The sequence below is a fragment of the Cavia porcellus genome, unplaced genomic scaffold, assembly GCF_034190915.1.
Source record: "Cavia porcellus strain 051 isolate PalLab524CR breed Dunkin Hartley unplaced genomic scaffold, mCavPor4.1 scaffold_11, whole genome shotgun sequence".
In the NCBI taxonomy this organism is placed as follows: Eukaryota; Metazoa; Chordata; class Mammalia; order Rodentia; family Caviidae; genus Cavia; species Cavia porcellus.
In genome coordinates this window covers 39,736,545-39,751,791 of record NW_026947494.1, presented here as the reverse complement: position 1 = coordinate 39,751,791, position 15,247 = coordinate 39,736,545, and the positions used below count along the sequence as shown (strand labels likewise).

The 15,247-nt window shown below is 39.5% G+C and overlaps 1 non-coding gene across 1 annotated transcript; it reads left to right on the top strand.

The window, feature by feature from the left end:
* Window positions 1-6,766: 6,766 nt before the first annotated feature.
* Trnat-agu (transfer RNA threonine (anticodon AGU)) lies at window positions 6,767-6,838 on the top strand. The gene has a single exon. It is a non-coding gene; the product is annotated as a tRNA-Thr (tRNA).
* Window positions 6,839-15,247: the final 8,409 nt, after the last annotated feature.

Here is a 15,247-nt window from a genome sequence, read left to right as displayed (position 1 = left end):
GGTCTTATAGCTTGATGTGTGTCCAGTGTCGTACCCTGGATATCTATTAAGCCATAGCATGGTACCTATTAAGTGTGTATCAAGTTTCCACCAAAAGAGTTTCTCAATAAATCCAAAGACAACACCAAAAAAAACAGTTCCAGACCAAAACAATAGACAAAGACCCGACATACCCTGTTAGAGGCAAAATCAGAGGTTACTGAGTTCGTGTTATTTAGGGTCGGTGGGAGATCTATGATTTGTAACTGTATCTCTTTGGCTAGCTATGAGGACTATGAATATATAATTAGGTGTCTATTCCCATTCAAATTCTAGTATATCTGGAGGAAACAGCACAGTGTACTTAATAATTGTTTATATTTCCTTGTCAGTTATCCTGGATATGCTTACCTATAGCAGTTAGAGTAACAGGTTTCCCCTGCGTTTAAAGCCCAGCTGCTCCAAACGAAAGTTTCCCCTCCTGTTGCTTCCCCTCCTGAAGACACCATTGCTCTGGATTATAATTGCCCGTGGATGGGTTCCTCCGTGCTGGCTGGCACCTTGAGATGACAGCCCATGTTGTTCATTGCTGTATTCCTGAGATCGAAACCATGCCTGGCATATTTTGATGCTAAGTAGCTATTTAATAAATAAATATTGAATCAGAAGCAGAACTCTGGACAGAAGGTGATTCTCATGAGAAGTAAAGGGAACTGGAAAGAAAATTCACATCATTATCTTGACTCATCCAGAAGTGAACTGTAGTGAAAGTTCCTGGGATTCTAACTAGTAACTGATACCCAAACCTCAGGCAGTTCTTAAGCTAACTTTTGAGAGAAATATCTGAATTTGGCTATATCCAAATACAAATTAACATTTATTTAATGAGAAAACCACAATGTTATAGACAGCATAAGCAGAGAAGAAATTAGTTTTCCCTATAGACAACCCTACACTCACTATGGCATTATGTTTGGTACTGTAGAAACAAAGATAAATAAGACAATGTCACTATTCCCAATTAATTCAGAAAATAACATCCACATTGTAGTGGGCACTTGAAGAGTGGTCTTTAGTCAAGACAGGAGATAGCAAATTCTCTGGAGATTTCTATTTCTGGCAAGACATCCCCTAGTTAGAATTATAAAATTAGAAAGGTTTCAAGACAGTTATTTTTGTTTTGTTTTGTTTTTGTCTTGTGCTGAGAATGCACCTAGAGTCTTATTCAGGCTGGCAAGCAACTTATTACTGCACTATATTCCCAACCCTTTTTATTTTGAGACAAGATTTCGCTAAGTTGCCCAGGTTGGCCTTGAACTTACAATCTTCCTCACCTCATTTCTCCAATAGGCTGAAGTCACAGTAGTGCACCACCACCACTGACTCAGAAATTTACTCTGATGATAATGACTTCAAACCAATGTGAAGAAAAGGCAGAGTCTGAAGTGATACAACTAAAAGACAACAAACACCAAGGAGTGTCAGCAGCTACAAGAAACTGAAAAACTCTTAGAACGTTTGGAGAGAGCAAAGCCTTCGTTTCAGACCTTAAGTCTCTAGAAATTTAAGGGTACATTTCTATTGGTTAAGCCATCTGGCCTGTGGCACTGCACAATGGCAAACCAAGGAAATTAAGACAGCTAGCAATAGACAGCTATCGCCACCAGAGGAATACAGCCAGCCAGCCAGGGGACAATACTGAGGGGTTCGAGTGGTACTGCCCAGGTAACTAGGATATCTCAAGTGGAACAATGAGGAGAAAAACATTCAACACTTGAAAAAACCACATATATATAAATAAAATATATAGATATAGATATAGATAATGATATAAATATATCTCCAGACAGTTGCTAACTTTCAAGCAGGTAAATCTTGGAGCACACACCTCTTAATGATTGTCAAATTATACTTAAAGAGGATTCAGATCATTAAAATATTATTCAAAACAGTGTTGTCTCCTTGTCTACAAATCAGTAGCTACAAATATGCATGGAGGCTTGTGTTGTAGGGAAACCAGGTAATTTGACTGTTGCCTATGATAGACTACAGAGCCTACAGGCAAAGTCTAAGCTTTACCACATACCTAGGTCCATTGTTTCTCTGTGCCTCAGTTCCCTCAACTGCAAAATAGAGTTGATAACCACATGGCATCACTAGTGTAGCTGACAGATACAAAACCTTAGAATAATGCCTGGCAAACAAGAGGCCTTCTCTAAAAGTCAGAAGGATTATTAGACAAGTTTGGTGGAAAGGGTGGAATCATGTTCCACCCATGGCTGTTAATACTTGTATTACTGCTAAATTATTTTCTATCGAACATTTCAAATTAAAAGTAATTTTTCTATGAATCATTGATTTGCAGTAAAGAAGGATTTGTCACTATTATATCCAAGAACTGAGTAGCAAATGCTATTTTAGATTGAGATGGTTAAATTTTTTTGGTTTCTATGGAGATTATCTACTGAATAGTTTACTTTCTGCCCTGAGCTGTCAACGCATACTGTTTAATTTATAAAGCTGCTCTAAACCTCTATGGGGGAAAAAGCCACCAATATTTCTCCAAACTTAGTTGGATTTATTTTCAGTGTCAGACAAGACATAACATATATTATGATTCACCTTACCATGATGACATTTCATTTTTCTTATTGAGGAAGATGTTCCAGAAAAAAGAAAAAAGTTCAGAATCTCTTTACTCTTCTGGGTGCGTCATAATTAATGAGGGCTTCTGCTTTCCTTCAGTGCTTCAATAGCAAGAAGTGTTTATGTTCCAGGAACAATCCCCCACTGATATTTATAAAATTTGTTGCAAGGTGTTGAACTATAAATCTAAAGTTTGAAACCGACATCAAATATAAAAGAAAACCCATTTTTTTAAAAAAAGCATAAAACAAAATATCAGAACTAAAAATGTAAATATTTTAAAGGCTTATTTAAATCTTTAAGTGTCTTTTTCATAATAGCACATAAAACTTATTTTGTCAAATGTTTCCTGGTTATGTCATTCAGAATATAAGACTGTAAATAATCCCACAAGGATGAAGGACATAAAGTTTAGATCATTAAAACTTTCAGTAGATTAAAAGACAGCACATAAATAATGTGTATCAAATTAATCTGTATAAACAAAGTTTTACAAATTTGAAAATGAAATTAGATCTATTATTTGGGGCTTTTTAATGAAAAGGTCTTTTATAAATAAAAGTGTGAAAATTTGAATTATTCATTCTAACAACTAAATGAAGATTGGAACCTGACTTCACAAAACTATCCACTAAATACTCACACAGTGATTGCTGAGTACCGATAGCATATTATGAGCATCTTCCATCCATCTGTCATTTTGTACTTACATTTCTAACAAACCCATAGAGAAGAACCTAAGTAAGTTACATTACTTAGTGAACATTTTGAGTTCTTAAATGCTATCACTCCGGAGAATATGTTAGAAATTCTATTTCTTTTGAACCCAGGAAAGTGCGTAGCTTTGCAATAAATGCTTGTTTACGCAATAAATGGAATAGCAGTACAGATTCTCTTAAATGACAAGTAAATATTGAATGGATAGAAACGAGTTGACATAACTGGAAACCTTGTAAAACTTTCAGATTCTATGTCACAATGTACATTTACGATAAAGAGAGAGAGACAGAAAAAAACAAAAGGTAAACCAGTTTCAGAGTAGGTGTTTAAAGCATAGCTTGTATGGAGTCAATTAGTGTGTTACCCATGTACTTTTGCTTGTGACTATTGAACAAAATAATAGATAGAAATATAGTTGATCAAAGCATTGGCCTTCCAAATTGACCTGATAAAATGTCCCACCAAAACTTCAAGTTCCATAAAATGGTAAATTCCATGATTGTATGCCACAAGCCTTTGCTTCTTGAAGCATTCTTCTAGAAACCTTTGAGTATGCTAATGAATTGTCACACTACTTTAGGAACAGCTTATACATTGTTCATTTCCTAAACACTCTAGTGTTCTAACTCACTCATGTTCTAACATGAGCAATTGCACTTACACTTTCCCCTCTCCTAGAAGTGGTGAATGGTGCCCCAATTACAGGTATTCATACTCATGCTCTGATTAAACATGTTTATCTCTGCAATGTTTATCCCTGTTTCTACTGTTTGCTCATGAACCAAATCAGCCCAACTTGCCCTTCCAGGGTCAAATCATATCAAGACCTCACAAGGAAACTTCAGCAATACGTAGGTATTTTGAAATCATATCAAGTGGGACTGAGCTTTGAAGGCAGCGAGAAGAACCTGATTAGAAACTAGAAGAAAAGGATACTGGTTCCTACTGTATCCAACCAAAAACGCATAACCGTGAGTAACTTAACTTCCCTTTCCTGAGATTCAGTTTCCTCATTTCCAAAACAGCGGTTGGCAGTAGAAGTTGCTATTGTGCATTGACTCAATGAAAACATCACAGGCACTAAAAAAGAAACATCATCTGTGAAGTGAAGAAGGCATGTGTGTGTCAACACAAATGTGCTGAAGTGCAAACAGAAAGGCCAATCAGAATGCACGTTTTTGAAAATAACAGAAGTGCTTAATCAACTTTGATTTGCTATTGACTCGCTGCTTTTAAGAGTCTTATTCTCTACGACTGAGTTAGCCAGGAAGCACTGACTCACTGCTTTTATTATTAAGATCTATATTTCTGAAAAGGAAAAGGAACTCCGAATAAAGCAACAGGATTTTCTCTAAACAGGGATTGCTTGTAGTGCTGTGATGACTGAAATATTGTTTCTGTTTGCTAAATCATGACTCACAAGTTCAAACACAGCAAGGATCTTACTCCAGCATATCTCAACCTGCCGACAGCCGCAAAGCGTATCAACGGGAGAATTTCAGCTAAGCACAGTGGTACACACCTGTAATCTCAGCTACTCAGGACGCTGAGGTAGAAGGGCCACAAGTTTGAGGCCATCCTGAACAATTTGGTGAGACCCAAGCTCAAAGTAAAAAAGAGAGAGACAGAGACAGACAGACAGACAGACAGTCAGACAGACAGAAAGACCTCAGCGATAGGATGTCCCCTGGGTTCAATCCTAGTACCACCAAATATATATGCCTTACCAAATAGCCTATCAGCTTTGTAACAACTACATTTTGATTGAGAATTGTTTTGTTCCAAGTTCTAAACAATGCTTGAAGAAATCATATATTCAAACAAGAAGTGAGATAGATAGACCCGAGCTTGCCAGACTGTTCTTACCTTTACGATTATTATCTCAGTTTTGGAGCTTATGACCTAGCAAATTTTGAACCATTCACTGGTTTATATTTTTAGCTTATAAGTGTATGAGCAATCAGACAACACAAACAAGGTAAAAGGCTTGATTTTACATATTGCCTAAATAAATATTTTGAGGTTTTTCATCTCTAAAGTAGTAATGGACAAAATCATGCTAACAAATTGTGAATTCTTTCTACCAAACAAGATGCTCCTCTAGTTTTGGAGCAATAAAGCAGCAACCCTGTCCAAGAAAGAGGTTGAAAGACTAAGTGATTTCTTAGTGTGAAGTCTAAGTCATTTTTGAATTAAATAAAAACTTCAATAAAGAAAACAAAGGATAAAAATTTTATAAACAGGCAGCCTGTTTTTAAGGTTTCCAAATTTTCCTCGTTGAAACTTGTAAAGCTGTTATTCTCTATTGTATTATTTGCCAATAAGGGGTACACTCAGGGAAACTCCAAATGCAAGTTCAAAGTTTACGAAGATAATTTATACAAAGGAATTTTATGATGTATTTTTTTTTTTACAAATTCCTGCAGGTTGACTAAATTTTAATATCAAAGGTTTGTAGTAAGTTTGCTAAAATTCGGAAGACACTGAAGCATTCTTTCAACTTACTACACATTAAGGTGTAGCGTTTCCAGATTCTGCCTACTTAATCATGGTGCATGGTTTTATATAACAACCCAATGAGACACACAGGTTACACTACGCAGAATCTTACATGCAGCTAAGGTGTATACTTCACTCTCACTCTTACAAATCCCCTTCCAGGATGCATCAGGGTTAATCTCACACCTGGAGAAGTTCAGGTTTTCATGACATCTTCACTGCCTTTCTGACTCTGAAATAACCATGAACTTGCCTGCCAACCTGCCCAGCTGTTAAAACCTTCGTGTGGGGGATCCCTTTGCTTGAGGTTCTCTCTGTTAAAGTTCATCTGAGAAACTAAAATCATAATTTCCTAGAAGGCAGTGGAGCACTAATACTGCTAAGCAACTGAGCAAGAAACAGTGGACATAAGTTTCAGCAGTGTAGCATCCTGACAAAGAATGAGCTGCTATGAAGAACAGGTACAGAGATAACCCAAGTTGTAGGGTCACTGCTGCTGATATGAAGCAGGATTTCCAGGTGGCACATGCTAGGGTAACACACCTCCACAGCTCTTGTCACTTGACTTCATTAACAGTAGGTCAGAATGTGTTCGCGTGTGCACAAACACACCTGACAGAAAGTGTGTGTGTGGGTTTGTGTGTGCTCCAATAGCCACTGTAAAGCTTTTACTCAGCTATTTTGTATCTCATGAATATAAACTCATTGACATGTCACCCTCTTACAGATCTCAGTCTACAAAAGCAGATAAACATGGCTCAAGAATTCTGATACTGTATAGATAGTGCTAGCCAAATTTAGGAAATATTTTTTTAAAAGCAAAGGAGAAATTATTTTCTCCCTTTTAATGCCCAACAGAAGTCTCTAATATGGACCCAATATGAAATGGGGAACTACTTTATTAAAAAATTCAGTTTAGTGTTGCAATGTAGCTCAGTGGAAGAGTGTTTGCCTAGTATGCTAAAGGCCTTAGGTTCAATCCCCAGCATTGCAATAAATTAAATAAATAGAAATAAAAAGTTCAAGTAAAAAAAGTGATGACTTCATAAAAGCTCCAAACTTTCAAAGCAGATTATGAATCATATTTAAAAGTATTTGAATGCAAATGTTGACTAAAATAGACCAGAAAGCTCTTAACTTACTTGTAAAATGTAAAAATTACTATGACATAAATTCATGAGGAAACCACTTTTTACCAGTGTACAGAAGGAGTAATTGTCCCCCATAGGGAGACAAAGAACCAAAAGAATTCTTCACATAATCATTTAATTTTTAAAAAGGAATAAAAATAAGATGCTGATCATGAAAATAATTAGAAAAACATTTCCACAGAAGTAAAATTTCAGGGAAACATAATGATGTAATTGTGTCCTCTTGGCAGGCAGGAGAGAGAGAGAGAGAGAGAGAGAGAGAGAGAGAGAGAGAGAGAGAGAGAGAATCTATTCTCTCCAAATGACTATCTTTAGTAAAGCAGCAAGTATCTCTAAGCAAAAAAACCTCCAAATATGATCGATTCATTGCAACAACAAAGAATAGATAGCTGAGAAATCACCAGAGGTTTACTTAACAAAATAGTAAAGATGATAAATAAGAAAGAGATTTTTAAAATATATTTCAGACAAATGTTACCGAAAGACATCAGTGATAAAAATGGTAGGCTGAGCATGACACGGTGATTCCTTCTCCTGGTGCCCCAACATCTTTCCCCCGCCTCAAAAATCCTTGTCGTCCTTGGAAAGCAGACTTTAATATCAATGAAGCAGAAATGTTTTAACAATCTCAGAAAGATGGAAAGGAGATGGGAGAAGAAAGCTGAGAAAGCCACAGCTTAGCATTGCTGCAAAGAGCTGGGGACCTCGCTCCATGGTGGAATGTGTGCCTAGGACTGCGTGTGAGTTGCTGGGTTTTAGCTTCACGGGAAGGGGAGGCAGGAAAGAAAGGGAGAAAGAAGGAGGGGACAGAGAGAGGGAAGAAGACAGAAAGGAGGAAAGGAAGAACTGCTACAGACACTGAAACCGCTTTTAGGATTTCTGCAGTTTCAGAAGAAAGGGGCAAAATTTCACAGAAGTCTGAGACAGCAAGCTATCACCACAGCTGATTTGGGAAACGACAAAGGAGTATTTTGAAGCCCAGCTCCCAACCTTTTCTGTTCATACAAACCTTAGTATTTTAAGAATTATTTTCATACTTCCCAGGACCAACAAAAAAAAGCTAGAAATTCTATTTACTAAGTAGTAGTAATAAGCATTTATGTCTTAACAATTTTGATAGCCACTTGAAGAGTGAATATTACTGAAAGAAAAATATTTTTTCTTTCAGCCTTAGAATACCACAAATATTTGATACTAGTATGTGTGCACTTACTGCATCGTAGATAATTTTTCAAATCAGAATCACATTTGGCATCTTGTGCTTCTTTCTCGTTAGTTTTTCTATGATAATCACCTTTTTATTTCACATTTCCAACACTCAAATATATTCAATTAGAATACGCTTAGAATTACGCTTTTTTTTACATACCAAAACACAAGAATGTACGCCTAACCATGTATATTTGGACGTTATGTGGCTGTCCTCCTGATTGGATTTTTAATTTTTATTTTTATTAGTGCATGTTTGTCTTACATGATTACATTCACCGCGTGGAGTTAGAACATGTGCATAACACAACGCCCATTCTCTCCCTTCTTCCCTGTCTCTTCCTTTCATTTTGGACCCCTTCTCATTAGCAAAAAAAAAAAAAACAAAAAAAACAAAAAAAACTCTCTGTTATTTGCTTTTTATCACAGAAACTTCTAAAATGCCAGTTTCATGAAGCAATGACATCTTGCAAAGGACTGGCCTGGCCTGACGCTGATGAGCTGTAGCCCCTGACTGTCCAGCCTAAGGGAAATGTCACTGCTTTCCTCTCAAAACGCTTAAATATCCCATTGTGGCTCCACGCATTTGATGCGACCCCTGGGCATTTGAAAAGCATGTAGGTACACAATCCAGAGGAACAAAGCTCAAAGCTGCGGCAGACACTGAAAACAATTAGCACGGCTTCCCTTTCAGAAACAAGAGAAGCCGGATTTAGGCAAAGCCTTGGGGAAGGGAATCTTCCTCTCCTCTTTGTGCAAAAAGAGGGCGGCAGAAACATTGTTCACCAGTACCTGTGGGTATTTGAGTGCAGGAAGCAGTGCTAAATCCTCTTGGCTGGCAACATCCAGACAAAACAGTGATTTTTGGAGCTCCTTAGATGACCAACTTTACACCGCAACCCCACCCCAATATATTCTGATCCTCTCTCACAACAAATGAAGATCAACAAATATTTGAGCAAAGCCAAATTCTTAAAAGCACAGCCCCCAGTGGTGAAGTCAGGAGACTTACCTTTGGAAGCAAAGTATTTAGAGCAGAAAAGAAACTGCACAAGTTACATGTAATGAGTATTCCGTAGGAGATACAAGGAGCTTTCACATTCTAACAAGATTTTGTTCAAGATCTTAGAATCTGATTGGCAAAGCCTGATTGGCAGCATGAAACCAAAATGAGAAGAAGATACTGAAATGAAATTTGAACTGAGTTAGTTTTCCAGTCATAAACTCCACAAGTGGGTGATGATAGTGACCCTACTTTAGAGCACAGCTGTTCTCCTGGGTGCAAGGTGGCTTCTCCTGCACTGCTGAACATAATATCCTATCGAAAGTTATAATGGATACCCTCACGGCCAGGCCAAGGCCATAACTGGTCCAAGATGTAGTTGATTTCTTGGGAATGAAAGGGCAATTGATAGAAAACCCTAAAAGCCAGTGATGGCACACTCTTGTAATTCTAGCACTCAGGGGCTGAGGCAGGAGAATCATTTGCAAGTTCGAGACCAGCCTGGGCTATGAAGTAAGACCAAAGCCACACTGAACTGTGTAGCAGTGAGACTCTGTCTCCAAAAAACAAAAGAAAAAAGAAAAGAAAAGAAAAGAAAGAAAATAATATTGGTTTTCTACAATAAAATAATGTATGTTCCATGCTTAACACAAGCATGGCCTAATGAAGGTAGCCCAAAATGACTTTTTTTTATAAGAGCAGTTAAAAAAAATAGCCCACTCACCATGGATAAATTAGATTCTATAAATCAAGTACATCTAACCTCACTGACCTCATGCTTCTTTAACCAACTCCAGGATTCAAAGAAATATAAGCTATGAAAAAAAATGTGATCACTAAGAGATCAGTGACAAGTTTGTATCTTACATTAACTTTGTTTAAAATAATTTGTAAAGATAGCTGCATGATACAAGCTCTAACTGCAACGTCTATATCAAATCCTTGAACATGAAGGAGTTTAATGAAATGTATTTAGGAAAAAATAACCTCAAATTTATCAGCACACATAAAGAAAAGAAAACAAATATCAATATATCCCATCCCTTATAAATATTAGTTAGCGAACTTCTATGATACAAAATAGCAACTAATATATTTTTAACAGTAGGTCACAGCTATTGTGCCAAAGTTATATATTTTATCTGATTTAATTCTCTTACGCTCCTTTCCCACAGTGTGTATGAAAATTTTACAAACCTAAGAGCATCTTTGAGGAAGCTGGTCTAATCTCATCTGCAACGATAGAGACTTAACGGAAATGTGAAATGATGAGTAACTTTTACAATCAAGAAATGAAGGGCTTTCTGGGGGGATAGCTAGAAAAAATTGACAGCTCCTTTCGGTGAGGTTAACAGAATTAGAAACAAAACTAATAAAGTAATAAATCATATATGCTCCCCGGATAGCAGAATTCAACTTTGAGAGAATATCTGCTTAAATTATATTGAACATGCAAGAACATGATACATTACAATGGTTGGTGTCAGATTTAATGAGTATAGAGTTTGGTGGGGACCAAAACTATAATTAATTCTAAGGCAAGTTCAAATAAATTAATTTTTGATAGAAGGTAGAAACATCTGTAAATTTTGATTTGTTAATTTAGAAGATAACTCTTAGGCACTTTTAAGTTCTAGGCACAAAGGAGTACAATAGCAATGTTACTGTCTGTTGCAATTTTAGTAAATGGCCAATGAGGAGCTACTGTTACCAAGAAGATGAGCCTCTGAAGGCCTAGCTGGGCACCTTCGCCAGGAGGATCCCCTTAGTGAGCAGGGCCAGATCCTGGATCATACAAGCTTGGAAATCTGATTTCTTAGCAAATCAATTTACCCTCTTTCAGAGTAGAATGATTTTGACCAAAGTCATTAAGATCAGTGTCAATAAGTGCTCATTAAAAATATACAATCAGGGACCAAAATACAATCTATAACTCAGCAGATACACATAGCAATTTAAAGTTTAGTCAGAAAGTTGATTAGTGAACATGGAGTCATGATGAAGGGTTGGGGGGAGAATTCCCTTCACTCAAGTCTGTTCTAACCTAGCTGGTGACCAGATGAAGACAAGTCATCATTTGTCACTTTGCCCATCCTTCGCTCTAGTTATATCTATTTTCAGTTCAGAGCAGAGTGAGTCTTTTTTCAAGATCTATTCTAATTGATTCCATTTGTAGGACAACTATTTGTTACTTATTCTTAGTTCTTTTTACTGACTCACTTTTGCCCACCTTAGAACAAAGATAGGCTCACGGAAGACCAATTGGGCTTTCTATTAATTGTCCTTTTATTCTTAAGAAAGAAACTGCATCCTGGGCCAGGTGTGGCACTGGTTGTGAGGGTATCCTTTGTAATGTTAGGCAGCAAAGACTGTTCAGCAATAAAGACAAGAGTAGAAAGAAGCCACCTTACACCCAGCGGAACAGCTGTGCTCTAATGGAAGGTTACTGTTGTCACTGGCTTTTTTAGTAACCATGTGTATTTTGCCCCTGACATCCCAGACAATATCACCACCCTGCCTGTGTCTCATTAAGCTAATACCTTAATGTAAAAAGATAGTATACCTAAGGATAAGAGATAAAAGCAAAGAGATTCAAGCAAAAATTAAATATACTCCCAAAATGTAACTCATTACTTTATGAATTTGAAATACTACACAATTCTGCAGTCCATTGAAATAGACAAAGCTCTTATGCAGTTCTAGATGTCAGTGGTTTGAATGGTGGGTGAATTATGATGAAGTTGCCTTCAAGATTCTCTCCAGATGACAAGAAGTCATCTAATCTAGTTTGCCATCAAAAGGTCTCAGTGTTGCCATGAAAAACTGAAATTAGTTGCTAAATATTTGCATAATACTGTTGAGCTTCTCACAATTTAAAGTGAAGACCTGAGTAGAAATTTTAAAAAATATAAAACAAAACTAAAGAATGCTGGTACCATCACCAACTTCCATTTTAAAAAAATTCTTATTCTTTGGATTTTAAGCAACTAAATAATAGAATCGCCCACAAGCACCTCATTGTTCAGATATATTGAGTCATGATGTAATCAAGTAAAGAAATCAATAAGGAAGCCCAGGTGAGACTCATAAGGAACCTGAGACTACTCAAGACCACAAGGCAGGTAGGCATCACACTGCCAGGAGAGCTGAACGCGGGGCATTGGAGCCACACTACTGGATCCATGCTTTGGTGTGGACAAGGAGATCTTGTGATGCCTGGAGGTCAAGCCTAAGAACTAGAGCCCCAACCGTCCACCCAAGGAATGACCTTCACAAATAAGTCCTAGGAAGCCAAACAGAGCTCTCTGAGTTAGTTCAGCACCAGCAGAAGCCCCTACCTGTCAGACACCCTCCTTATCCTGCTTTGATGGTGACTGACCCACTCTGGATCAGGCTGATAATCGAAATATTCAACAATCTCTGGGCAGTTAAAGTGAAGACAAAAGTCCTAAATCCTGGGCTGAGAAAATGCAAAGTGACTTGGTGGACAAATGATATGTAAAATCTGTACACACAGAGTGTAGGTGACAAAGGACATTGCAAATGGCCCTACACATTCCCATGATTGCCAGAGAGAATCTAACACATATACAAAGGAGATGGAGCATAAAATTGGGCGGACTGATTCAGTGGTTTGTTTTGATTTTTAAAATCATTTATGAAAAATAAGCATGAGTGTGGCTGCGTGTAGGGAGGAGGACCAGGATTTCCTTACACAAAGGGGCTGCCGGCAGACATCCGAAGAAAAGGGTGCTTTCCAAATTTCCAAAAGCACTAAACGTAGAGAAAAGCGTAATTATCAAGGGACTGGCTGGGGCAAGCAGCTTCATAAATTGAAGATGATCCCGTGTCCCTGACACCCGAAAGCCAGCGCCTGGACGGGAACTTCAAGCCTCTGCCCGAGGTGAGCTTCCGTAGGGGACCAGCCAGGCGAGGTCGGGGGCTGTTTTCAACCAGAAAAGCCCCAGGCGGCCGCGCTGTGGCCCTGGGAGGGGAGGCGTCCGGAGAGCACGCCCTGGAGAGGAGCTGGGGGACCGGCCCGCGGCGCAACAGGCTGCACAGTAAATGTAAGAGCTTGTAAGAACAGAGAAATGGTCTGGAGCGCTTAGCAACTGCAACTCCATTTTCAGCGCTGGAGAGCTAGGGGCGCGCAGTGCCCCAGGGGCGCTCAGCCCGTCGGGTCTCTTCCCACGGCGCGTCCTTGGAACCCTGGGGAAACAGAGGCAGATACTTCAGAACCCAGAAACCCAGAAACCTGAACATGTCTTTCTCTGATGCAGTGTTATTTTCCCCCAGGATCACCCTGGGCCGCGGGGTCCCGCCGCCCTCACAGGCGCAGCCGATGGGGATTTGCGAGGGTCCCGCGGCGCCGAGGCGGAGCGCACGCAGGGCGCGGTCAGGACGCGCGCGCCACGGGACGGGCTGCGGCCGCAGTTGTCCAGCTCCCGAGGGCCCGCGCTCCTGCGGATTCTCTGGGTTGCTCTTGCTGATATTAAATGTTTTTTTCTTCTTTACCAACTCAGTCAGTCAGTCAGTCAATGATCTTTTGGAGGCAACAACTCATGCATCCCGTATCCACGGATAATCAGATAATCCCATGCCCGCCTTTGTACTCCTGTACCTTTAAACTCCGCGTATATTTGTGCCCCTTCGTGGCAAAGGCGTTCCTCAGGCTCCCGCTAACCTCGCCAGCCCCCTTTACCTTTCCTTAGCCCTGGAACCTCCTCCCAGTCAGCGGGGGATCTCTTGTCATCCTGCTAGAAGTTTAATGACACATTGGGTTTGCATTTCAGTTTGCAGCGACTCGTTGTTTTGTTGGGGGTTGTTTATGTTTTCTATTTTCTTTTGTTTTGCAAAGAAAACTGGCTGTCTGAAGAAAGCGTGTGGTCCTCAGCGTAAGCATGCCAGCACGCTCCTGGACACCACTTTCTCGCTGTCCTCTCTCCCTACCTCTGTTTCGTTTGTTAACTATCCTGGGTCCAAGATCTTCGCCCGAATTGCCAGGACCTCCGCCCGGAGCCCCTCCTCTGATTCGCCCTGTTCTTTAATTTGGTGTTAGCTCTGGGTCAGCGAGCCCTTTGTGCTGCAGTCCTGGCCTCTGTGTGTGTGCATGCCTGTGTGTGTGTGCGTGTGTATGTGTGTATTTCTTTTGTTATTTTCTACCCTAACACTGTAGAAATGAAACACACATGCAGCTCTGTCGTCTCATATTTTCAGATGTTTTTCACACTATTGTCTGCTCCAGCCCGTTGAAAGTGCAAAGTGAAAACAGATGCATTCAAAAAAAAAATTTTTTTTGAAAGGGGACAATCTTAGGAAGGAGACTAACCTCTCACATAAAGATAAGCAATAAATATAATATCAGATTTATAATGTGCATTGAGCAGTCTTGATTAGCACCAAGGTGAGCTTTGGTGAGATTTTTATCATTTCCATGTGTCTGGACTACAAGAAAAAAATCAATGGGGGAAGAGCTCTATAAATCAGCGTTCATGTCAAGACAAATCAAAATAATGCCTCTATTATTTCAATCAATAAACCATTTTTATTCCCAACATCTGATACACACAGTGTGTGTCCGTCTGTTTGTATTTGCAACTGGCAGCTATACCTTACCAAAACAAACCTTTCAAGTCACGTCAATGAGATTAACATTTTTAAAAGGAGAACCTTCTGTGTTTTTCCATCCCTCTCGGCCTCCCCACCCTCCCCCTGTTTAAACCTTACTCCCAAAGTCAATAAGAGAGCTCAAACTCTGCCAGGGACGGTGTTGCACGGGAAGGGATGGAGGCAAAGGGTGGCTGGCTCTGCTAGGGTAGAGAAACCGAAAGCGACCACGGGCGACGTCTGGGTTTAAAGGGAGAGTCCCGGCTCCGGGCTCCAGTATTTTCCCGAGGAGGGTCTACAAAAGTCGCAGGCAGGTTTGACACGATGCTCCCGCAGGCTGCTGGAAACTAAAACCACCGCGGCCGGCCGCCGCAAGCCCGCCAGCAGGTGTAAGGCTGACTTGCTGAGGGGCAGTAATTGGGGAGAGGCTGGC